Here is a 24622-nt window from a genome sequence, read left to right on the forward strand (position 1 = left end):
AACGAGCCACCTCCCTCATATATCGCAAGTTGCTCAACAACCTTCCAGATCCTACAGTAAACTTGAGAGGTAAATGGGTGACGGAACTGGGCGACATGGATGATACTGAACGGAATGAAGCATTGGCGTCTCCGATAGAGGTGGGCATATGGGCTAAATTCCGTCTTGTGCAGCTTAAGATCTTATACAGGGTGTATTACACAAGGACGACATTACACTTAATACATCGGGCACAACACCCATACTGTCTGCGTGTTTGTGGGGAGGAGGGAACACTTCTTCACACCCTGTGGGAATGCCCTCGCATCATGGAATACTGGAGACAAATAATGCGCACTATATCTCAAACATTGGAGCTATCCTTAATCCCTGAACCATGTAAATGCCTCTTAAATATATGGGAACCAACCGATCTCACAAGACAAAGCCAGCAATGGTCCACGATAGGCATGATGGTAGCGAAACGTGACATAGCACAAAAGTGGGGGGCGGTGGAGGCATCAACGCTAGCACAATGGTGTCTCAATATGGATAGGGTGATGATCACAGAGAGGGCAGTATACAAAGCCAGGATCAGCCCACGTAAATGGAACAAAATATGGACCCCTTGGAACGTATTCAGGGGGGAGATTTGCGAACCCCTGCAGGAGGACGAGCACTTAACGTCCGAGGAGGAGGAGGAGGATGGGTGATGGGACTGGGAGAGGGAGGCGTAGGACTGGAGACCCGGGAGCTCAATGACATTAAACACCACTGAGGGGGTGGGAGGGATGAACGGGCCTGTCAGTTTCATACAATGCCCTCACTGGGTCACATACATGATGGAAACAACACGCTAAACGGGCTCCGGATAGAGGACGTAGTCCGCCTACAGATAGTTAATGTCACATACATGACCTGACAGGAGCAGTGCCCCAGATAAATGTCTGCCCTACGGTTTATATTTGGTTAGTCTCACATTTAAGTTTGGTTGTTGTTGTGAAGACGAAGAATCGGACCTATACTTATAAGACGTATCCATGCGAAATAGGTACAAACGCTGTTTTATAACGCCTCCGGACCCCTGGGTTGTCGGCAAAAGAGCTGTGTTGCCTTGATGATTATTGAAGTACATTGGATTATGTTGCAGCCGGCCCAGTGGGTTGTGGGCTCCACACTGTGTAAGATTTGAAATGAACAATAAAGGTCTTTTAAAAAAAATATATATATACCAATTTCAGCTTCAAAAGCCGCTATCCTTTACCTTCTTTATTTAACAGCCACAATGTACACTTATTTTACAGAGTATCATGAACAATTCTCGGATTTTGATAATTGATGATGTAACTACAAAAACAAGCCAGTGGGCCTTCAGCTTCGTCAATGCTTGCTTTGTTGTGTCAGGGGCATATTATCAAGGGCCCTAGCTCTGCTTTTTTGGCCTTAAAAGCCAGAAAAGCGGAGATAATATTTTCGCCCTATTTACAAGGCAGTGCTAACATGCATGTTAGCAGCCGTTCTCAAAACGCCTCACCTCGCATCGCTAATGAGATGCAAAGTAGGCGTTTCTTTTCAAAACAACAATGAAAATATCGCAAACTGCACTACTCTGTATTAGCAAGCCTGCCCAGGACAGCCATAGCGATATAAAAAGCTGCGCTAACGGCGGTTATCGCCGTAAGCTAACGTCTGCAAAATTTCTGGCTTAGCTATATTTATAAAGGAAGGTGGATTCTAAGGCTAAGTCCACATCTCCCTCTTACCAAGGATTCCCTTATCGCTGCAGTTGTACTGCTGGATTTCCAGCGATGTTCCCTCATTTCCCCCCTATTGCCGAATTTTTTATCGCCTGGAGATCAGCGTTGATAACGCGTTATCTCTGTGACTAAATCCAACGATAGCTGTCGTTAAACAAAATCGCACTAAGCGCGCACTGCGATATTTACCGCAGTTTGTTGGAAATATGCCCCTTAATATTTTCGCAAAACATTATTGTTGGGGAAGCTCCCGTGCCCTGATAAATCTAAAACAATGGCTAAAAGCAAAATTTTTGATCTCAGAAATCACACATGCCAATAGTGGTCCTTGTAACTGAAGAGAACTATTTTGTGAGTGAATGGGCTCCTTGTGAAAGAGCAGAATGCTATCACTCTGGAGTTAGCCAATGCTAGATGTGGGCTGGCCGACTTCCCCAAGCTGTATGTAGTGGGGTGATTAACAATATGTGAAAACATGTGAAGAGCACAATAACAAATGAATAGAAGAAGAGAGGTGGATATAAACCTGTATCAACAAGTATATTACACATATAAGTGTAGTAAAATCAAAAGATCTTGGCTATTGCTAGACCTAATGACCTTGTAATACCTCATAACCCTCCTTCCCAATGACTTGATTTCTCTTAACGCTTACCACTAAATTGCAATGTATCAACATATGTACAGCATTTCTAAAAACAAAACATGTTCCGTGAATAAGTACTACAAAATAAAAACAAGTATATGCAAGTCCAAGAAAATGTATGAAAATAACTACGTGCTTTTTTTAGTCAACGATCTGAGCACATTTATAACGAAAACAACTGCATAACAATGTAGGGATGAAGGGCGAGAAATATGTTTTTGGCATCAGAATTATTGAATGCGCTTGAAAGAAGCCATATGAATAAACTTTTAGCAGTTTTCCAAACTGGTCATGTTTTCTTTCTTCCAGCTCTTTTCAAAGCACAGCAATAGTCTTAAAAGTAAAACCCGAAACACAACACAGTTTATAAAAGGCGTGTCTGCAAAATTGATTTGTGAAGAAAAATGTGAAGTCATGCCCAGAGTTTAGATCAAAATCAAAACACCATTGCTTATTTTGATTTCTTTTTCTCAGATCCAGCGTCACAAGGACAAGTTATAATTTATACTTCAATCCAAGATCACCGTGATGACCAGACACATTGGTAATTTAAATAATGTCTTCCATTGAGGTCTCACGTTACCTGCGCCACTGCCAATTTCTTTGAAATTAAAGAACGTCTGGCGGACTGGCACAGAGGGCTAATTCATCCGCCGACATCTGCAGCTCCGTGAATCAAGCTACGAGGTGAAGGCATGCAGTAAGGCCGTGTGTCCCTGCTTGCAGCTGCAGAGCCCAGTAGCACCCCTTTAAAAGTGTTGCTGCTGGGTGTGTACCCATACAGCATCTTCACTGTTTCCCTGATTCGTCCATTCCTTGAGCCACCATTATGCAGCTTTATCCCGTTAGGAAGTCAAACCTACACAAGATTCCATCCTCTCAATGTAGTATCTTTTGTTTAGTTAGTCTCGTTGGTTCCATATGCCTTATGTTTTGCAGACTTGGCGAATCAGATCAGAGTTAAGCTGTATGTTCACAGATGTATTACGATACAATTTTACATGATCCACCTTTCGCCCCCTTGAGTTAGAATTTATTCTCGGGAAGTGTGCTGCCACTCACCATGCTCCTAGGTTAATCCATTTTTTGTGTTGGTTTCTTTGTTCGCCATTACATGCAACAGCAATACCTGGGGTTGTGTATGTGCTGCTGTGATGTCTTAACAGTGAAAAGCAGCTCTCCCTCGACACCAGCAAATGATCCTCATTCCTGGTCTTGGTAAAGGCAAAGCAACTGTGTTTTCTCATCAATTCCATATTGAAAAACAATCTAAAATCCTTTGTGGATGTGACTGCATTGTTGATGTATTTGTGTGCAATCTGCATGTGACTGTGATGAGTGGGCTCTTTGTTGTCTTGTCCTGGTGAGAGAAGAATCTATTGGATGCTTCACCGTTTGGACCTGCCCACCTTAGTAGTATCCTAAGTTCTTCCTTCTTTTTGCCAGGATGGATGACAGCTTAACAAGCGCCCCCCAGCGCTTTTACTTCCAATTTTGGCGAGGAGTTTTTTTATGCCGAGGAATATGAGCACACCTCCACCAAAAAAAGAACTACTTACTTCATATAGTTAAGAGGAAGGACCCTTGTTTGGTGGAAATTTACCTCATTGTAGTCTTGTTGTCTGCTCTATAGGAGGATTCATGTTATCACATAATTCTGGATCAAGATGCACCAGGGAAACACATGGCCAAAACACACACAAGGTCACTGGTGACCTATTCTTGTACTCCACTGTGAAGTATAGTGTACAAACCGTACTGGACATTTACCTAAGATGGTAGCACTTCATAGTTAACTAGTAGAAAGAACTCCACTTCAGTAGATAATTTGTGCAAAACTGTGGACTATTGATGGATAAAAGGGCTGGGGCGGTACCTTTGTGTCCAAGTCACTCACGCAGCTACTGGCCTACCAACACAAACACTCGCAAATGCACTCAGTCCCTTACTCAGACACTCATGCACACACTCACACACCCATACTGCCACTCACATACACTCACAGACCCACTCAGACAATCATTCAGACACTCATGCACCTACTCACAGACCCACACAGCCACTCACATACCCACTCAGAGACTCACTCACCCACTAAATGTAAATGTAAATGTACTGGAATTTATATAGTGCAAATCACCACTGGTTTCTAAGCGCTTGCTTAGGGAACCCGTCCTGGTATTCCCCTGTGAGATAACCCCGGCAGGGTATCCGCAAGGTGAAAGCCAGGCATCCCGCAGCGAAGGGCCATTGTGGAGATTAAGCAAGCTATTGCCCAGAGTCGCAGAGTGTGAACCCGTGAGTGAGTAGGCACCAGAGCAAGAATTGTCGAGTCCATGGACATTTTAGGACTCAAGACCCCACCGAGCCGGGAATTGAACCCTTGTCCCAGGCTGACCTCTGCTTCCAGGTCTGCCTCCTCTAACCAGTGAGCCACACTTCTCCACACCAGTGAGCCACACTTCTCCACGACAGACCCGATCACAGACAAATACTCCCACTAACAGTGGCTCTGTGGATGAGTAAGTGGGTGTGTGAGGGATGGTATGGGTAGGTCAGTGAGTGTATGAGAGGTTGTGTGAGGGTTGATGTGTAAGTGGGTCTGTCAATGATGTTGTGAGTGATGCCATTTGAGATGTTATCAGTCATGTCATGAGTGATGTCACTGACCATGTCATGAGTGATGTAATATGCGTTATCATAAGCAGTTCTTTACTGGGACGTAAGTTATAGTTAGGTCAGCTAAGTATAATTGCTGAGTTTCACTCATTTTTTATAAGTGAAATCTGCGTCTAGCTATAACGTTCCTGTGACCTTCGTTTTTTTTCAGTGAATTTCTAAGTTTTTAAATTCTATTTCCTATCCATAACGTCCCTAGAACATTTATTTTTCAGTGAATATATATATTAACTTTGGGAAGGAAGACTGATGTATTATTAGATGTATTATTAGAACTCCAGTCCTCATAGTATTGAGATCTATTTGTGGAGGAGTTTGATTTACTACTATAACTCCAATCTAAAAACACTGGAGAAGGCAAAACATTTGCTGGGATCAGATTTGGAGTTCTATCTTCATTTGTACTAACATTGGGGAAAGTGCATATAATTGTGAGCTCATATTTACAATTTCCTATAAAAATTTCTGAAGTTGTTTGTTTTTTTGGGGAATCAGTTAACAATTTTAACTCCAGTTCTACTAACGTTAGGAAAAGTGCAAATATTTTGGGGTGGGTCCCGATTTTACTATTCTAAATCCACACCTAATAACATTGAGGAAAGTGCAGATGTTTCTGGATGAAAGGATATTTACTTTTCTAGCTTCAGTCCTACGGACAAATAATAGTGATAAACAAACTTAAAGAAATAAATGTGTCTGAAATGATGAATTACCTTCTGTGAGAGTTTCTGAGTTGAAATAAATAATTAAAATAGCATACTGTGGTAGGTGGGCCGGGAACCCATAAACAATACAAGGAAATACAATAAAACAAATAATATTAGGAAATATCAGCATAAAAGGAGCAGCAAACTTGCAGTCTGAACTAATAAGAAAAATATATAACGGGTGACATGTCACTATTCTGCCATATTCAAGGTCTGGTGACACATATAAACCACTCAGCCTTCGGCTTCATTGTTTACAGTGCCCATATTGCCATTGGGGATATGACCTTGTTTTTTTAACTTTTTTTTATTACATCAATAGTGAATAATAAATTGTTATGGAGTACCTAATAGAGATATTCTGTGGTAGTAAATCTGACTGATGGCTGGGTCAGGCACACAGAAGTAGTAGCAATGAGAGAGAGAGAATGTGTCTGTTTATCCAAGTGTGTGTAAGAATAAATGACAGGGGCTGTCAGATGATAAGTGGCACTAAGTGACAGTGTATAACTTTGAGTGAGCCAGAGTGAATGAAAATTAGTGACACTAAGGGCCTCATTACGATGTAGGTCGGAGTTTCCTCGTCCCAACACCGATTCATAGTCGAAACCAACCGACTCACGATCGGCGGTTCTGTCCGACCGATTATGATGTGACCGAACACTGTTTGGTCAGATTCCCATTGACTCCTATGGGAGCCTGTGTTCCTCCAAACAACAAGGGCTCCTATTGGGAAATGGGGTGTGTGTGTAAAACTCTGCACCCTGTCTCAGGCATCCCATGGTGCTTGCCGCACTGTACAGGGTATTACAGGGGGGTCCCTTATGCATCCCCTTGGACCCCAACTGCAGGCCGCAGGATGAAGGGGGCCCTGCCAGGGGCCCCAAAATTCACTTACTGACAGCCCCTTCATTTCAGACAGGCCGACTCAGAAAGGCTGTTGGAAACAGACATCATGATCGCTCTGTCGGAAACTCAGTCCATAGAGCTGTACGATGCGGGTCTGACCGACACAAATTCGCCAAGAGCCAGTCGTAACTGTTTCAGAAAGACCGTGAGGTTTACAATTCAACTTCGAAGATTGTAATCCATTGGTCGGATTGTGAACTGACTGAGTCGGTCAGAAGGGTTCCGACATGGTCTTTGAGATTCCAATTGTTGGGAGGTGGCTTTCCGCCCGGCTTCGTAATCAGTCCCAAGTTAGAGTGAAGTAGTGAGTAAGAGTAACTAAGATGAATGAGAGTATGGGAATGTGAAAGTGAGTGAATGCAAGTGAGCAAAAGTGAGTGAAAGCATTTGAGAATGTGTGCATGTTTTTGAGTGAGTGTTGGTGAGTGAGTATAATTGTGGGAGAATATTTCAGTGGTACAGGAGGGGATGTAGCATTATGGCTACAGCAGTTGACCTCGAAGCTGAGGAACAGGGTTTGTGTCTGGACTATGACACTCAACATCCTGTGATTCTGGGTAAATCACTCATTCTCCCTGTGCCCAACAAAAATGAATGGGTCAGTCTGTAACAAAAACTGGTGCTCATGTAAAGTGATCTGATACCTGATGTCTCGGGTCTAGTTTGAGCTATATAAAACTAAAAAAAAAAAAAAAGATTGTGAGTGAGAGGCTGAATGGGATTATGTGTAAAACAGTGTGGGTTCACTGACAAAATATCGACCCTCAAAATGTCCCCATACCAAAATATTGTGACCGAAATATTGATGTCAAAAATATTGTCATCCTTTACTTATAATGGTAAGTACCAAAATATTGAAAAATATAGCATTGTAATATCTATCTATCTATCTATCTATCTATCTATCTATCTATCTATCTATCTATCTATCTATCTATCTATCTATCTATCTATCTATCTATCTATCTATCTATCTATCTATCTATCTATCTATCTATCTATTTGTCTGTCTATCTGTCTGTCTGTCTGTCTATAAATATATACAAATTAAAAATTGTAAATATTAAATAGTAACATAAAAAATATATTTAATATCTATTTCAACAAATAAATTTAATTTAAAAAAAGTTAAACAGATATATAATAATTAATATATATTTACATATATGTACTTAAAATACAATTAATAAACAAAACGAATAATTTTACTTTACATCATAATGTTTAACTAATATAAAAGTATAACAAATAACATCAAAATTTACATCAAAATGTTTAACTAATATAAAAGTATAACAAATAAATATGTAGCTATGGAATTATTTAACTCTAACATAAAGGTCCTAATTGCGATACCGGTCGGATGAGCTTCTGACTGGAATCGTGTCGGAATGGACACTGACCCACTAGTAGTCAGCGGTTCCATCTGACAAATTTGGATGCGATCACCCATGAGGCGGTCGTAAACATCCATTTTCCTAATGCGGCTTGTGCAGCGGGCGGAAAAGGGCTGCTGCACAACCTGCATTAGGAAAATGGATGCTTACAAATAATAATAATAATATTAACCCACATTTGTAAAACGCAAACAATCACCCGTTAGGGTCTCTAGGCGCTGGGGGCCATCAGGAAGATTAAGCAAGCTATTGCCCAGAGTCACATGGTGTGGTTCCGTGATCCGGAATTGGGTCCGATAGTTCCGAAACCCGGTTTGTAAAGATTGTCGGAAATGGACGATCTTGGTGTCAGCAGACCGCAAATGACGAGTCTAACGTGTCTGAGTGTTTTCGTATGAATCGATATAGGAGAAGACTCTGCATTCGAGGATTTAGTTTGAACCATCGGGTTCCATTTTGTATGTGGCAGCCATCTTGTATGGTTGCCCTAACATAGGCCCTATGATTGTGGCCGAACGAGTCCTTGACACGTACGCCTTAGCTGACTTCTGGTTGACCTGGCCGAACTGACTCCTCGCCTGGGGCGAATTCTGCTGAGCCAGTTCCTTGTTCAGCAGCTGCACTGATAAAGATCAAAGAACAGGACGTAGTCCCATTTTATGGCCCACCGTTCCCACTCCTCTATCTCCTTTCCATCTGTTTCTGCCTTTCCTTTACGACATGTTCATCGATCTGGGTTGAAGGTTTTATGATGGGTTTGTCAGGCCTGATCGAACAGGAAACTTAGCATATGTGCGATCGTTTTGGTGGGTTGGACAACGGAAAGTGGGATTAACTTTGACTGTCGTGATTCGTTACTTTTTGAAATGCTACTTGTTCATTGGCTAGTTTTATATGCACAGAATGTAAATTGTGATGTTGCCAGAGGCGTAATGTTCGGCATAAAAGACCGAGTTTTGTTCATTGAGATGGTGCAGTCTCTGTCGAACTACCGGTGTGTACTTCGTAGACCTCTGTCCCTAGTTGCAACCATTAAACTTTGGTCTTTGACGTCATCGAGAAGTATCCTGTGTCTCTGTTTGCCAAGACAGGGGAATCCGGGGTCTTTGGGTGTTGCCCTGACACCGCTGGGTTATTGTAGTAGTATCGGTTCGGAGAAAACTCAGTACCTCATTTGGCGCCCAGCGTGGGGTGACTTCAGCGGTACCGGTCCAAGCCAGAGGTTCGTGAGGAGCTTCGTGTGAAAATTCCAGAGGTTGGCCAGCCACTTCAGCGACCCCTGTATGTCGACGTGGTTCCGAAGGTGTTTGCTGCGAGGTTTCCCGCGTCCCGAAGGCTACGAAGGACTGCTGCCCTGACTGTCGCCCTGTTTTGGAGCCTTAGACGATTGTAGAGCGTGACGATTGATGGGTCTTCTGGTGACGCCATCGACAACTCAGTTAAGTATAAAGGGAGCGTCTCCTAGTTCTTAGTTTATTTTGTATCCTTTAGTGGATAGCTTTGATTTGGTACCTGCAGGCCCCAAAGCCAAGGGATTCGTGTATTCACGAGCTTATCGATTTTAGATTACCCTTGTTGTTTGAAGCTAGACTAGTGAGCAAGATGCCTGGTTTTAGCAGTCTTAGGAAATTGTTTAGTTGTGGTACTATGAGGGATTCCCGATTAGAGGATTCGTGTCCGGTTCCTCCGATCGGAACTCCTACATACGAGTTGTACGTGAAGCATGGTGTGGGTCCTATTAGCTATAATGAGATTTGGGTAAAATATACGAAGAATGACGGTGTCCTACAGTGGCCCCGTTATGGTAGTTTCGAGACAGAAGTCTTAGATAATCTTGAAGTGAAGTTGTTCAAGAAGAAAGTCCGGCCGGCAATGTTTGACTCTTTCCGCATATGGCGCAAGGAAGCCAAACAGAAAGAAATTAAGGGGGTCATTAGGATCGCGGACGGACTTGAGTCCGTCCGCGACCCCAGAGCATGAGGGAACGTCCGCATGTGCTGCGGCGTTCCCTCTGTGCAGATTAGGATGTGACCGCCAGGGTGGCGGTCACATCCTCTATTTTTAACATTGCTGCGGGTGGAGCTTCAAGCTGCACCCGCAGCAATGTTAAAAATGCATGCACAGCATTTGCGTGCACAAAGCGGCAGGCACCGCGCGGTGCCTGCTGCATTGTGCACGCAAATGCAGGGGGGTACCATAGGTACCCCCCATGTGCACCCCCCACCCCCCAATACACCTAGGGGGCCCGCAATGGGCCCCTGCAGTGCAGTTACACATGCTTTTCCATGGCGGAAAAGCCGCCGCGGAAAAGCATGTTCCCAAGCACATCCTAATCTGGCTGACGGTGTCTAAGAGACACCTTCACCATTTTGGGGCTTTTCCGCCGCGGTTGTAAGCCAGCCGCGGCGGAAAAGCTGTGGACCTAAACCATGACCCACCAGCCATACTAATGTGGCGGTGGGTCCTGGTGGGTCCGCAGAGGATTTTCCGCATCCTCCGGGCCGGCGGTGGCTTCCGCCGGCCCGGAGGACGCGGAAAATCCTCCATCCTAATGACCCCCTAAGTTAACAAAGAAGAATAGGAAGGGTATGTCAATGGTACAAGCTGCCGTTGCATACAGAGATGATGAAGAAGAGAAAAACAGTGAGCAGATGCTTAGAGTGAGGAAGTTAGCGGTAGACAGATGCTACCCAGTCTTGCCAGCTAAAGAGCAGAAAGACGAAAAGGATCTTGTGAAAGACCCTTTGATGTCGCATTTGCTAAATTCACCACCACCTTATGTGCAGAATGCTACGGCACCACCACAACAGATTGTGGCCGTGCAAGCTCCTATTGCTTTGCCTCCTGTTATTCCTCCACAGCCAGCTTCTTCGTTGGTTGTTGTTCCTTATGCGCAGCCTTCTCAAGGGTTGCCCACTTTGCCTCTTCCTGCTACTACTGTTTCTATGCCTGTTTCGACTATGGATCCTACTACTACTGTTTCATCTCCTCTTGGTCTTCCGACTGTTCCTTCTCCTAGACAGCGGATTACGGCTGCCTTTTCTAATTTTCTAACTCCTATTTTGGGACAAATGGGTATGTCTCCTGTGAGTGAGCGTAGACAATCGCGTAGTCAATTGCCCGATAAAGATGAGCGAGTGGTCCTTGACCATATGGCACGTAGATGGGTGACGTATAAGTCCCAGTATGATCTTGAAGGTATTATGGATGTTTTCCAACAATGGGAAGCACCAAAGCAGCGTTATGTTTTCGAGCTTATGTGTGCGTTCCTCCATGAACAATGGATGTACGAATTGGGTAGAGTTCCTGTAGAATTGTCCCGATTGCGTTCGGAGTTTGCCAAAGGAACAATTGTGAGTCTACCCGATGTTGAGAAAGCGGTATCGACGTTACTGTTGCTCCGTAGCGATGTTCCTACTGAACGGCTGTTTGAGCCAGATTCGTCAGTTAGGAGACATGCGCGTCAATATCCGATGCGAGAGGTTCCTCCAGTATGGAGACCTGCTGATGCTGCTGCTAATCCACCGGTTTTAGCGCACTTTCAGCGAGTGCGGGTTCATGTACCATGGAAACGTGCAGAAGTTCTAGCGCTTAAGCAGACTTTACCAGATCCGCAAAAGAATCCAGCTGGATATTATAAAGAACTTGCGCAAACTGTGAGTTTGTGCGTTATGAATTTGGCGGATATAGATATGCTCTTTGGGAATGTTGTTCCACAGTCCATCTGGAATGTCATTCGACATACAGATCATGATAATGAATTGGGCGATTCGTGGGTGAATCTCGCTGCAGCAAATGATAGACAAGTTGGAGGTGCTAAGCCTGAAGATGTTATTACTGAACTTCCTGGTAGGATTATTACTCTCATGAAGACTTTAATGCCTGAAGTCCGTGTTAATTGGGACAAATTGTCAGCCTGTAAGCAGAAGCAAGAAGAGTCTGTTTCAGACTTTTTCTCGCGTTTCGAGGAAACTTTTGTTGATCATAGTGGTCAGGATATGGCTACTGAAGGTGGCCAGAGATTATTCGTTGATAAATTCGTGCACAATCTTTTTCCCGAGTTGTGTACTAAGTTGAAGGATTCCGAGAGTTCTTGGCCTGTTTCTACTTCGGCGCAAATTCTTGCTACGGCTCAGTACTACGAGAATAGGCGTAAGGATGAGCTAGAGAGAGCGGATAAGAAGACTAAGGAATTGAAGACTAAAGTTCTTCTACAACAAGCTTATCCACCCGCGTTAATAATCAGCCCGACTATCAGCAGCCTCAACAGTATTCGAGGAACTCGCAAAGAGACGAGACTCCTCAACAACAGCGTGGGCCTAACCAGTGTGCATATTGTAGAGAAGAGGGCCATTATAAGAACAGTTGTCCGGTTTTGTTGCAACGTGCTAATAGTGCTCCTGGTGTTAAGGGTAGAGGTGCTCAACAAGTGCCTAGAGGTAGAGGTCATGGACAAAACGCGCGCCCTTTGCCTCTGCAGAATTCAATGAACAGTTTCGATCAACAGCAGAATTCGTCTGGTAGGTCTACACAGTACTACGTAGATGATTACTATGTTGAAGGCGATGGAGAGCAAGGTAATGATTGTTAGGACAGCTATGGACAAAGAGAGGGAGTTGTTTCAGTTCCGGTAGATCAGAGTGGACCTTACGTGGAAGTGATTGCATCAGGTGTGTCAGAGCCTTTTCTGCTTGATACTGGTGCTACGAAGAGTTCTAATTTGCATTCTAAACTCCCTGGCGCACCTTTGTCTGGCTTTAATAACGTTTCTATAGGTTTTTCTGGCGCCCCTGTTATGAATCCGATTTCCGTTCCATTGCCTCTTTCTGTTGGTCCTCGTAGGTTTGAAGCACCCCTTCTTTTGACTACAGGTTGTAATGAGAACTTGCTAGGCCTTGACTTGTTGAAGAGATTGTATGCGACTTTGTACTGTTCTCCGTCAGGAGTACATCTTACCTTAGGTGAGAATGTGATTTCTCCGATATATGTCTCGAAAGATTGTCTTCCACCTGAATTGTCTTCTTTACCAGATTCATTGTGGGCTACGGGTCCGAATGATGTGGGCCTGTTAGACATTCCCCCATATGTTGTGACGTTGAAAGCGAATGCTCAGTTACCACGCATTCCGCAATATCGTATTTCAAGTGATGGTGAACGAGCGCTTTTAGCGATCATTTATGATCTGATTGACAAGGGCGTTATTGAAGAGACTCGAGGTAATGTGTGTAATAGTCCGGTTTTGCCTGTCCTAAAGAGAACTGATTCTTCACAGCCTCCGGTATATAGGTTTGTTATCGACCTTCGTGAAGTGAACAAGATCGTTGTTCCGCAATTCCATGTTGTACCCGACATTACTGCATTACTGACATTGATTCCAGCTTCTGCTACCTGGTTTTGGGTGATCGATTTGAAGAATGCTTTCTTCAGCATCCCGATTGCCATAGAGAGTAGAGATATCTTTGGATTCTCTTTAGGAGGACGAAGTTTCCGCTTTAAGCGCACTCCTCAAGGTTATTGGGAGAGTCCATCTATCTACAGTCAAGCTCTGAAGACCCAACTTGACTTGTTGGCTTTACCCGAAGGTGCAGCCCTTATCCAGTATGTTGATGATTTGTTGGTCGCTGCCGATACTGAAGACATATGTAAGGATGCCACTGTGTCCTTGTTGTCTCATTTGTCCAAATGCCATCACAAAGTTTCTCTTTCCAAACTGCAATTTTGTCGCCAAGAAGTAACCTACCTAGGTCACCTCTTATCGAAGGAGGGAAGGAAATTGACCCCAGAAAGAATCCAGACTATTGCGAGAATGAGTGTCCCTACGACACAGAGAGAAGTACGTGCGTTTTTGGGTATTACGTCGTACTGTAGACAGTGGATCCCAAATTTTTCTCTTCTAGGGAAACCTTTGTTAGCTCTTACGGTTAAGGATACTCCAACTCCGATTCCTTGGACTGAGGAATGCCAAAAGAGTTTCTCTGAACTACGTAATGCGTTGTGTTCGGCTCCTGTGTTGGGTACTCCCGACTACAGCAAGCCTTTCACATTGTATGTCCATGAGAGAGAGGGATGTGCATTGTCGGTTTTGACCCAACAATTTGGCGGGAAGCAACACCCATGTGCGTACTTTTCATCAACTTTAGATCCTGTGGCCAGAGCGTTGCCGAGTTGCTTGAGAGCAACTGCAGCAGCAGCTGTTTCGATTCGACAATCTGCTGGTTTGGTTATGGACAATAAGCTAGTGGTTATGGTTCCACATGCAGTGGATACCTTGTTGAATCGGATGAAGACACAGCACTTGACTAGTGCTCGGTTGTCAGGGTATGAGCTTACATTGTTAGCGAGTCATGTGCACATCAAGAGGTGCAATACCCTAAATCCGGCTACGTTGTTGCCGATTTCGCTTGAGACAGACGATGATAGCGAAGAGCAACACGATTGTTTCTTGAGAACTGAAGAAGAGACGAAAGGAAGGATAGATCTGAGAGATACTCCTCTTCCTGATTGTAATGATGCCTTGTGGGTTGACGGCTCGTGTTTTAAATTACCAAATGGCGATACCACTGCAGCGTATGCCGTGACGACTTTACATACAGTTGTCGAAGCTGCACGTATCCCGTACAGTTCTGCTCAAGCGGCGGAATTGATTGCACTTACGAGAGCATGTGTGTTGGCGAAAGGGAAAAGAGTGAATGTATATACTGACAGTCAGTATGCCTTCGGAGTGGCTCATAGCTTTGGACGATTGTGGCGTGAACGTGGATTTTCGACATCGAATGGGACGAAAATCCAGCATGGGCAGCTGGTGAATGAACTTCTTGAATCTCTTACGCTACCTTTGCAAATAGCGATTGTGAAATGCAGTGCCCATAGAAAGATTACGGATGATGTTGGTCGTGGTAATGCGTTTGCGGATGAGGTTGCGAAAGAAACTGCTAGAAATGTGACGAGTCGAATGTATGTTGTGGGACCAGCGAGATGGGTTCCAGAGAAAAGCATGTGCGAAGACACTATTGAGAGTGTGAAGATTATCCAGAGTGAGGCTTCGGAGAAAGAGTTGGATGAATGGAGAGAGAGTAAGGGTAGGTTGGATTCAAATGGTTGCTGGACTGATTTGTCCGAACATCAAAGATGGTTGCTGCCAAACGCGTAAGTGCTTCCAGTTGTTACAATGGCACATGGATAGGCACACATTAGTGTGAAAGGGATTTGCAAGTTGCTGGCTCCAGTTTGGCAGAATGTAGGAATACCCAGATGTGCAGAGAATTTGGTTAAGAATTGTATAGTGTGTTTGATGCATAATCCTGGCAAGGGAACTCCAACACCAGCTGGTCATTTTGCTCCTCCTACGTATCCGTTCGAGGCTTTGCAGCTAGATTTTATCCATATGGAAAGATGCAACAACTTAAAGTTTGTGTTAGTGGTTGTTTTCTCTTTTTCTAGATGGGTAGAAGCTTACCCCTTAAGGACAACACTGCTTTGTCCACTGCCAAAGCTCTGATAAAAGAATTTTTCCCTAGGTTTGGATTGCCGAGAATCATTTGGAGTGATAACGGAAGTGAGTTTGTGGGACGAGTAATGAAGAGAGTGTGTGATGGTCTTGGAATTAGGCAGAAATTTCATGCTGCAAATCATCCCCAATCAGCTGGTTTAGTCGAGTGCTATAATGGCACCCTGAAACTAAAGTTGGCCAAAATTCAAGAGAGCACTGGTTTACAAAGGCCAGATGCTTTGCCATTAGCACTTTTGTCCACCCGAATGACTGTGCATTCACGAATGGGTTTGAGTCCGTGTGAGGTTGTGTTTGGTCGCCCGGCAAATATTTGGGGCGTACCAAGACCAACGAGATTTAGTGACCTTGAATACCCTGTTTTGCTTGATTACTTGCGTGAATTGACAACTAAAATGAGTGTTTTATGCCAACAGGTATATAATTCTCTTCCACAAGCTACAGAAGATCCAGGCCACGCAATCGAACCTGGCTCTTGGATCTTTGTGAGGAATTTTCAACGTACGAAAAGCGAGCAGCCCCATTGGACTGGACCCTACCAAGTCCTGTTGTCGACGAGATCTGCGGTGCGAGTTCGTGGGAAACACCTCTGGATCCACTGCTCCCACATGAAGAAAGCACCCTTACCTTTGCCGTATGATAAGTGGGTTCAGGGTGGTCTCACAGATTCCGAGACCGAGACAGTCCCGAAATTTGTTACGTTCAGTGATGCTCGTTTGATTGGGACTAATTCCGAGTTGGAAAGTGATCGTCTTTTGCAAGCATCAATACCTCCTGCAGAGCGGTTGGACACTACTGAGCCTCATCTTTTGTTTGCCGATCAAGAGTTACCTGGAAGAGACAGATACAATTTGAGATCGAGAACTAAGGACAAATAAAAGAATAATAAAGTTGATTTTTTTTTAATGTTTGCAGGTTAACTCTCCACCAAGGATCTACGTATTTTTGTTTTTCTGAGCTGCCATCCGGTTCTTGCTGCTAGGGTCGCGGTTGCTACCAGTCTTGGGAGTGTAAGTCTGAGACACTAGGTCTTGGGTTCTGTTGGTCCGAGGCAGCCTTCCTGGGTGCAGCAGAGGCACTCTCAAGCAGAATCAACCAACCACTGCGGAGAGCACCTTTAGTTTAGGATGGATTTCTTTGAGTTGGAGAGACCTGTGCAGACACTGACTTTTAGAAAACGCATTTGCAAAATAATGTCGAAGAAATGTTTTTTGATACCATGCATACTTTTACTACTGAGTTTTGTGATTTTTATAATTGGTTATGTAGCATTTGTTTTTAAAGTGACGTCTAATTCCACTGTGCAATCTACACCTTCACCTACTATTTCCTCTCATTCTTTCCACCCTTTGCCTGAATATGAGGTAGTTAGACGTAAGGAGTTCGCTAATAATTCCTTCATACAGCTTTTGCACCAGCACCAGTTAGTGATCAATACAACGAACTGCTGGATTTGTGGTTTGATGCCTCATACCACCGATAAAGGAATTCCTTATTTGGTCTTGCCCTTTAGTTTGAATGGTTCGATCCGAGCTTACAGAACCATGTTCATATATGCCCACAGTGTTGACCCCTTACGTTCACCGAGAGATAATCCGAAGAATAGTCCTATAGCTAGAGGCATAGTCGACATGATTAAAGGGACTAATGCAGTAGAGACTATTCCGAAAGACGAGAGGCAACCATATAGTGGTTGGTATGTAACTGGATATGGAGTAAGTCTGAGGATTAACCAGCGTGCGAAAAGTCCTCTACCGATCTGGATAGTGCCCCATAAGGGTTACTATTGTCTGCAGGGCAACGGTAAGAATCCGAAAGCTCAGTTAGGGAAGAGCGTTTGCGCTGAGACTTACGTGTTTCCGTCTCAGTCTTCCCCAGCGTTCTTAGCTGCTAAGGGTACCTATTTTGTTTGCTACGACAAAGCGTACACATGGTTGCACCATGACTTTTCGGGCACATGTTTTGTTTCCTTTCTGTTACCCCCCACTTTTACAGCTGCGGCAGATTATCACCAAATGAGAATTGCTAGAGGTGTCTTCAGCAAAGAAGACACTGCAGGACAAGAATTGGGCGATTTCTTTAAGGGTTTTCTGCCGTTCTGGGGACCTATGGCTAACAGTAGGAATATTTGTCAGCTTACGAGAGTGGTTGAGTCCACCATAGTTGAGACTGCCGGTGCCCTTGGTAACCTGACTGCTGAGCTCCAGTCGTATAGACTTATGACACTTCAGAATAGAGTTGCCCTAGACGTTATTCTTGCAGATCGAGGAGGAGTTTGTAGATTGATTCAATCGAGCTGTTGTGTTTTTATTCCAGACAATGCTCCGTCAGTCTTCCAAGCCATTTCCAAATTGCACAAAATCTCCGATTCTGTCCATCTGGACAAAGGGGATTGGTCTTTGATGGGATGGTTATGGGGATTGATATCCACTTGGGGTTGGAAGATTTTGATGGTCATTGGAATGGTCTTAGCGATTCTGTTCATGTTCTGTCTCTGTGTACAGTGTGCTCCGGCGATTTGTGGCCTTTGTGCTACTTTGTGCGTACGGAAGCCTGTCCGGAGAGAGATGCATAGTAATAAGATGATGCTACAGCAGCATATCGATGACCTGATGAATATAGATCCGGATTCAGATTAAAATGGGTCTGGGTTTATTGCCTATGATAGGGCAAAAGGAGGGTCTGTGGTTCCGTGATCCCGAATTGGGTCCGATAGTTCCGAAACCCGATTTGTAAAGATTGTCGGAAATGGACGATCTTGGTGTCAGCAGACCGCAAATGACGAGTCTAACGTGTCTGAGTGTTTTCGTATGAATCGATATAGGAGAACACTCTGCATTCGAGGATTTAGTTTGAACCCGCGGATTCCGTTTTGTATGTGGCAGCCATCTTGTATGGTTGCCCTAACATAGGCCCTATGATTGTGGCCGAACGAGTCCTTGACACGTACGCCTTAGCTGACTTCTGATTGACCTGGCCGAACTGACTCCTCGCCTGGGGCGAATTCTGCTGAGCCAGTTCCTTGTTCAGCAGCTGCACTGATAAAGATCAAAGAACAGGACGTGGTCCCATTTTATGGCCCACCGTTCCCACTCCTCTATCTCTTTTCCATCTGTTTCTGCCTTTCCTTTACGACATGTTCATCGATCTGGGTTGAAGGTTTTATAATGGGTTTGTCCGGCCTGATCGAACAGGAAACTTAGCATATGTGCGATCGTTTTGGTGGGCTGGACAACGGAAAGTGGGATTAACTTTGACTGTTGTGATTCGTTACTTTTTGAAATGCTACTTGTTCATTGGTTAGTTTTGTATGCACCGAATGTAAATTGTGATGTTGCCAGAAGCGTAATTTTCGGCATAAAAGACCGAGTTTTGTTCATTGAGATGGTGCAGTCTCTGTCGAACTACCGGTTTGTACTTTCCCTAGTTGCAACCATTAAACTTTGGTCTTTGACGTCATCGAGAAGTATCCCGTGTCTCTGTTTGCCAGGACAGGGGAATCCGGGGTCTTTGGGTGTTGCCCTGACACCGCTGGGTTATTGTAGTGGTATCGGTTCTGAGAAAACCCAGTACCTCATTGGTGCTGGGCTAATCTGCCGCTAGAGCCGGGGATTAAACCGTGATCCCCAGATTCTAGCGTCAATCGCCCTGGCTGCGGCGCCACACCTCTCTCAAACATCCACGCAACGTTAGCCAGGCACCATGTGGTGCCTGGCCGGTGGGGTATCGCTGTTTGGGGGTCATCTCAGATGCCCCTAATCCTCTAAGCAGAAGCTTCAGAGGTTCAGGGGCCCTGCTAGTGGCCCACAAAGTCTGTTTCTGACAGTCTTTCAAATCGTAATCCCTACGGCTAAGCCTGAACAGGCTCTGCTCCATTATAGGGAATTGCTTTTTGCCCGCTGCCCAAGCTGGCTCCCCATCCCCTGACTCCGAATGCCGCATCATAATGCAGTGGTTAGACTGCATCTAAAGATGTTGGTTGGTTGTGATCCAACCATCATCGTAATCGGCCCCTATATCTTTAAAAAATAATCCATTCTGTTTAAATTTAAAAAGTAAACAACTTTTAAAAAAATCCAAATATTTTACACATTAAAATATTAATGATAAATACTATAATTTAACAAAATCATAAGAATGTAAATTATAACCACATAAAATAAATTCTAAAATATAAAATATTATACCTATGCTATTCCCACTACAATGTATACAAAACTACGCAAAATATTATAGTAAATATATAAAAAATGACCTACTCCCACTTCACAGAGCACAAAAATAATAATTTTTTTTTTACTATTTTGTTTGAATACATAGTCTACTTCATTCAACTGTCCATCCCTTAAAGCCAATCAGTTATTGAAAGGGCTGCGCCTGATCTCCAGTAACAGACATTGTTATGCTTAGCCAGGAATATTCCCACAAATCTTCTCTTAGGACTTCTCATTCCATCTAGCAACCCCAGGAGTGTGATTTTGGAGTCTATCTCCACTGTTCTCAGTATCACTTTACCTAGAATATGATGAACATCTTTGATTGAGTATTTCACACCACATGCATTAGCGTGCCCAACACAGTCACACCACGGACAGTTCAACCCCCACCTCTAATTCTCACACGGATGTCTGTCGTTACACCGCATACTTTTACAACGCATATCTTTACAATGCATTTTTTACACCGCAACATCCATTACAACGCATTCCATTACAACGCATGCCATTACAACAAATTCTTTGAAACTACCTTTACAACGCATTCCACTACAACGCATACTACATTTACAACGCATACCATTACAACGCATACCATTACATTGCATGTATGGTCAGTATTGGATAGTGTAGGGGTATAAATTAGTATTCTAAATCCAGGGGGTACAACAGTAGGGTAAGTTTTGGATAGTGTAGGGGTAAAAATTACTATTCTAACTCCAGGGGGTGCAACAGTAGGATAAGTATTGGATAGTGTAGGGGTGAAAATTAATATTCTAACTCCAGGGGGTGCAACAGTAGGGTAAGTGTTGGATAGTATAGGTATGCGTTGTAATGGTATGCGTTATAATGACTGCGTTGTAATGACATGCGTTGTAGTGGTATGCGTTGTAGTGACATGCGTTGTAATGGTTGCGTTGTAATGGCATGCGTTATAATGGATGTTGTGTTGTAAAAGTTTTGTTGTAAAGGAAGTGCGCTGAAAAAGTTGCGTTGTAAGTGTTGTTTCCCTTCTCACACTCTTTTTGGGGTATAATATAGTCTATGAAAATATCAAAACTGTGCCAGTTGAATGTGAGCCAAGATCCTGGATGCCATTTTAGCCTCAGTTCATTCTGATTTATACACTTTCCCATTCCTCCCCCTGGACCCAAAGGGGGTATGGCATGTTAGTTATCAAGAATTTGTATATGTAAGAAACAATCTTGCTATGAATGGGTTCATTAACCAATTTAGCTTTCTATGGGCTGGTGTTCTAATATTGGAAGTAATTTTGAGAATAAGCAGCACCCATAGCACAATACTGGAGCTGACACAGTAGAATTAATTCTTGGCATATGGAACACCAACGGTTAAATGTTGGTGCTAACATACTGTAGAATATTATTGGCATTTGGGAACAGAGCCATAACATATTTGGGGGATGTTGATGAACAGTCATCTATGACAAATTGGTGCCCCGATTATTCTTTAGTTAGTTTTTGACATATGGGTCAAATCCATTGTAGCAAGACGTGCGGAGAGGGTATCGGGCTTTTGTGAAGTCCTATTTGGCTACAGCTTGGAGCTTTACCCCAGACCTGGTTGAGGAATCCAAGGCAGCAAGGGACATTCCTCAGGCAAAACTTTTTAATTTTTCTTTCCCACCAAAATTCAATACCTTCACTGGGACCTTGTTCTCCAGCTATGAGGCCTTGTGGAGCCATTCTCAGTCACAGCCTGTTGCCTTGCCATACTATGTATTTCCTTTTCAGCGATGGTAAAACTTCCAACTTGATCGGACCTGTTTTTTGTATAGCAACCTTAAATTGCACCTAAGTAGCCTTCAATTGCACTCAGTTGACCGTGGTGGGTGCTTAACACCGTCTGGTGCTATTTTCATTTAAAACTTAAAACATTATATATTTTATTCCCATTATAGGATTTTTGTCATTCTTTTTTTTATTTTTTTATTCTCATTTAAATATATTATGCACAATAATTGAAGATTTGGTATTTCGGACCGTTCCAAGTGTGTGAAGGATAAATTTGGTAAATTACCGGTTTGGTTACACCCCCGCGGGGGAGAAAAGGATACATTGTATCTCCAAAACCGCACCCTCATCCACTTATTGAGGTTTCCACCTTGGTCTTGAAATTTTGGCGGCCAAAGTAACCCCCTACCTTGGGGGATGGCCAAACAGACCTGTCCCCCGGACAGTTGTCTGTTGCATACTATTTAATCATAGGACTTGGAAATCAAAAAAGGAAAGAGAAAGGAAAGAAAGAAGAGAGAAAACAAGACAAATCTAGATACAACAAAATTCAATTTCTCTTGTTCAAGCAAACATGTCTATATGTGTATCGTTGTTATCTAAACCCAGGGCTCCCAAATTTCCCAAAAGTTTGTCTTTTTTGAACGGGTACTAGCTTGGTCCAACCTAGCTTTCCTCTGAATGGTTCGAATCCATTCCCCTTCCGTAGGAGGGCATGGTGATATCCATTTAATAAAAAGCTCCCTAAGTGCTAATAAAATCAGAACAAATAGTAATGCTTATGATTTTTTGTAAGTGCTCTACCCTCTACTTCCCTCGGGGGTACTCCAAAAATTACTGTTAAAGTTGTTATATTCATATCCCTCTCCATTATGTCAGCAATGATCTTACCCACTTTGCTCCAGTATAACGCAATAGCAGGGCAGCTCCAGAACATGTGGATCTTGTTAGCTTTTTCTTCTCCACATTTAAGACATTTCTTGATCACTTGGATGCCCATTTTTGATAGCCTTTGAGGGGTCCAATAAGCTTTGTGGACTGCAAAAAAGTGATTTTTTTTTTAAAGAAGCAGCATTTACATATGACCATAGGAGAGACATAGATACTTGCCCGGTTTTTTCCAGGTCTTCATCTGGCAGGTCCTTCTTCCATATTTCCGTAAATGAGGCCTGCTCCTCTTATCCACCCCGAATGAATAGCCAATACTATTCTGCTACCTCTTTTTTTTGTTACCATATGAGCAGATCTTAAATGCCAAGTTCGGGTTCCCTGTTAGTTCCTTTTCTATTGCTTTTGTCCAGCTCAGCAGTTGGTAGTATTTAAATTATGAAACTTGATTTCCAGTGGTTGCTATTAAATGTGGCCATGAAATCAATTCTGCATCAATTATGAGTTGATCCCAAGTATTAATCCCGCATTTTTTCAGTGGCAATGCCAAGGCATCCATCATACATAGTGGCAACCCAGGCGAGTCCCAGATTGGGGTAATATCATTGTAGTATGGGATTTTAAAAATTTGTGTTACTTGAGACCAAAGCTTTGCCGCTGATATCAGAATCTTTAACTTTATCCTCTTAAAAAATTTAGGATGGCCGAATTTTAAAAGATAACATTCGGCTTGTTGAGTGCTGTCTCTACAAAGTCCTTTAAATAGAGGAGAGAATCTGGAGTCCTCCCACATCAGTTGACGAAAATTCTTTAGTTGAAATTCACACATGTATAAAAACAGGTCCGGGCTTGCAATCCCTCCATATTCCTTTTTCTTTCTAAATTTCCTGTGTGCAATCTGCGGACGTTTATTCTCCCAGATAAAGCTAGAAAAAAGACCCTGAACTTTCTTAAACCATATTTTCGGGAACTCCAGTGGGGTATTGTTAAACAGAAATGTATATTTTGGTAGAATGGACATTTTTAATAGGTTAGATTTGCCTAGAAAAGAGAGACACAGAGCCCCCCAAGAGTGTAATTGGTATCTTACTTCTTTTGTTACTCTGTCAAAATTAACTTGTGCGATTTTATCTATATTCTGAATTCCAAGATATTTTATCTCTTTTTTCATAGGCGCTGAAGAAGTTTGTGTTCCACTTTAATAACTCTGTTTTTTGTTGATTGAGGACATAGCCTGAAACCTTTCCAAAGTTTTCTATTTCTAACCAGATTTCTGAAAACTACTTTTCTAGATCCCCTGTAAAAACGATTAAGTTGTGTGCATATAGCCTGACTTTTTCTCCCAACCGTTACAGGTAAAAGGAATGATTTTCTGAGAGTTTCTTAATTTGCTGGCCAAAGGCTCGATATACATATTAAAAAGTAACGGTGAGAGTGGGCAACCTTGTCTGGTTCCTCTCCCAATCTGTATTGCCCTGGTTAGCTTTACATTAACCAGGATTCTGGCTGAGGGGTTCTTATAGATGGCCTTAATGGCTGCCATGCATTATTTCCCCAAGTCGAAGGATTGTATTACTTTAAATAGGAATACCCAGTTAACTCGGTCAAATGCCTTGGCAGCATCGAATTTCATTACCGCCAAGGAAGAGTTATATCTTTGGGCCATATCTATAGCTCCTATCAGATCATGGGTTAATTCACTAAGCAGTCTCCCCTTCATAAAACCCTTTTGATCGGGATGAATGAGCGGTCCTATTACTTTATCTAAACGTTTAGTAAGGATCTGTGTATAGATTATGATCGCAGTTCAGGAGTGAGATTGGATGGTAGGATTTGCATATATGTGGATTTTTATTGGGTTTTAAGAGGATTATTATTGTGGCCTCTTCCCAAGATATGGGGGGGGTTTCTCCTTCTATAAAAGAAGAATTAAAGAGTTGGAGGAGGATAGGTGACAGTTCCTCTTTTAATGCCTCATAAATCTCATTTGGAATGGAGTCAGGTCCTGCTGCTTTACCCTTTTTTAGGGAGTTAATTACTTGCGTAACTTCCTCCAGCCGTATAGGGCAGTTTATTAACTCTTTATTTTCTTGTTGAAGGGTATGGAGGAACACTTCTGCTAAGAAATTGTCCACCAAGGTGTCTTCCAGAGTCATATCCTCCGTGTATAGTTTCATATAAA

This window comes from Lissotriton vulgaris, chromosome 1_1, assembly GCF_964263255.1.
Source record: "Lissotriton vulgaris chromosome 1_1, aLisVul1.2, whole genome shotgun sequence".
In the NCBI taxonomy this organism is placed as follows: Eukaryota; Metazoa; Chordata; class Amphibia; order Caudata; family Salamandridae; genus Lissotriton; species Lissotriton vulgaris.